This window comes from Schistocerca piceifrons, unplaced genomic scaffold (assembly GCF_021461385.2).
Source record: "Schistocerca piceifrons isolate TAMUIC-IGC-003096 unplaced genomic scaffold, iqSchPice1.1 HiC_scaffold_448, whole genome shotgun sequence".
NCBI classification, from domain to species: Eukaryota; Metazoa; Arthropoda; class Insecta; order Orthoptera; family Acrididae; genus Schistocerca; species Schistocerca piceifrons.
The window spans coordinates 132,501-135,000 of NW_025728676.1; the positions used below are offsets into that span (position 1 = coordinate 132,501).

General features: G+C 57.3%; 1 non-coding gene across 1 annotated transcript in view; it reads left to right on the plus strand.

The window, feature by feature from the left end:
* The first annotated feature begins 2,106 nt into the window (after positions 1-2,106).
* The window catches only part of LOC124750955, a 1,909-nt gene continuing 1,515 nt past the window's right edge, over positions 2,107-2,500 (plus strand). The window contains exon 1 of the ribosomal RNA XR_007012004.1: positions 2,107-2,500. This exon is cut by the window's right edge and continues 1,515 nt beyond it. This is a non-coding gene — a ribosomal RNA (small subunit ribosomal RNA).

The following is a 2,500-nucleotide window of genomic DNA, read 5'->3' on the forward strand; positions in this document are numbered from 1 at the left end:
TGTGCCTCAACCTAACCCATGTTGTGCCTCAACCTAACCCATGTTGTGCCTCAACCTAACCCATGTTGTGCCTTAACCTAACCCATGTTGTGCCTCAACCTAACCCATGTTGTGCCTTAACCTAACCCATGTTGTGCCTTAACCTAACCCATGTTGTGCCTTAACCTAACCCATGTTGTGCCTTAACCTAACCCATGTTGTGCCTTAACCTAACCCATGTTGTGCCTTAACCTAACCCATGTTGTGCCTTAACCTAACCCATGTTGTGCCTTAACCTAACCCATGTTGTCGCCTTAACGTAACCCACGTTGTCGCCTAAACCTGCTCTGTAATTGTTATACGACTCGTTCAATTACTGTAGTGTTGCCCACCCGCAACCCTCGCAATATAGTTCGCTACTCGCACTGCCCGCACCCCTGTGTATCGCTTCATGTTAAACACCTTGCAAGTCTTGCTCACTTTCCACATGCTCCTGCTGTACACTGTAATGTGGATGGCAGCAGGACGTACATGCCGCCCCTCCCCACGTCCCCACCTTGCCCCCTGCCTTCGCAAGCTGGTTGGTGAGAAGTTTGCATGTTCAATGCCCTTCGCATGCGACGTACTCAGGCTACGTTGTGGTGCGGCCTGTGTCAACTGTCCGCTGATGTCGTACGCGTGAACCACAATCTGTACTGCACATTCGTCCTTATGTACTGAATGATACATCGTGGCACATGTGTGACCGCACAACGACTGCGCCCAAAAACGGCGGACCATACAGTGCAAATATTGTGCACGCAGCTACGTGTCGTCTCCCTATGAGAGCTGGATTGCAGTGTGGTACGCCATAGAGACGTGTGGGAGGAACGGACGCCGTGGATGGCGATCAGCATGAGCTGTCTGTTGATGTATTCGGACCTAGTCGTCTCTCCTCACACACCGTGATGGCATGGTGCACCGCGTTCCATATCTGCGACATGCTACAGAGGCCGGTTGACAGTCGTTCGAGCAATGGACATCGCATACGTACGGGGGCCACCTTCCACGTATTGTCTAGGCGTGCACATTTTGTTGCGTGTATGTGGGCAGACGTAGTGTGGCGTGACACCTGACACAGGCATGCAATAATCGTTGAAGTTGCAAATGGCGATGGACGCCTGCGTTTTCTGGTGAAGTTACGCAAATGAACAAATGGTAACCTGTTGTGGTGCGGTTGTTCTCGCTAGGGGTGAATCGGTGATGGCGACGATAGGTTGAGGTACTAACCGGTTGTTCCAGCGATACCCACCATGCCGACGAAACTGAACGGCATCTGGGTGTGAAGCGATACGCGGCGGTGGCTGGGTGGGACCGTCCCCGGCCGGTGAGGGGGCGCCTCCCGGCGTGCTGGCCGCGCGGTGCGTGGGCGCACGCGCTACAGCCGGCTGGTGGGGGCGGCCAGTGGCAGGCGCGCCGGCCGACGGACGCGGCAGGCGTCGCAGCTGCGCGCCGGCGCACCCTGCGCGCGGCGCCGTGCGGCCAAAGTAGGTCCTCGCGGGCCCGGTGCGAAGCGCGGTGGACATCTTCAGTGTGCTGGTCCGATTGAGGACTGTGTGCGTTGAGGATGCGCCGCCGCCCGGCGCTCGGCGCCGCGACGCCGTCTGCTGCTCGGTCGCCCCAGCGGTTCTCGCTGGTGGTTTGTATCGCAGCTGTGCGGATGTGTTGGCGCGTGCGCTGTGCTGGGAGAGTTCGCTTCGGCACCCAAGTGGGGCTTTTGTCCTTCTGTGGCGCTGGCGTTGGAGCTGCCGGTCACCGTAGGTGGCGCGTGTTGTCTCCCGCCGGCAATGCCACGACAGCACGCTCCCGGGCCTCTGTCGGCAGCGGCAAGCTCAGTTGGGAGCACGGGTGGTCGCACCGAAAGCGTCTACTCGCCTAACTCCGGGCGATTGCGCCTCTCTCGAACCCGACCAAGTACTTGGGACGGCGCTGCGCGCCGCCGGGACCTGAGAGGGTTTCGAGGTGTATTGTGCAGGGGAGCTCAGCCTCCTCCTGTTTGCAGAATGATTGAGCGGACGCTTGCGTGTTCGCGCGGGCCCCCGGGACACACTCCCGGGCGGCCGGCTGCTCAGCTCTAGTTGACGCAGCTCCCTGGTTGATCCTGCCAGTAGTCATATGCTTGTCTCAAAGATTAAGCCATGCATGTCTCAGTACAAGCCGCATTAAGGTGAAACCGCGAATGGCTCATTAAATCAGTTATGGTTCCTTAGATCGTACCCACGTTACTTGGATAACTGTGGTAATTCTAGAGCTAATACATGCAAACAGAGTCCCGACCAGAGATGGAAGGGACGCTTTTATTAGATCAAAACCAATCGGTCGGCTCGTCCGGTCCGTTTGCCTTGGTGACTCTGAATAACTTTGGGCTGATCGCACGGTCCTCGTACCGGCGACGCATCTTTCAAATGTCTGCCTTATCAACTGTCGATGGTAGGTTCTGCGCCTACCATGGTTGTAACGGGTAACGGGGAATCAGGGTTCG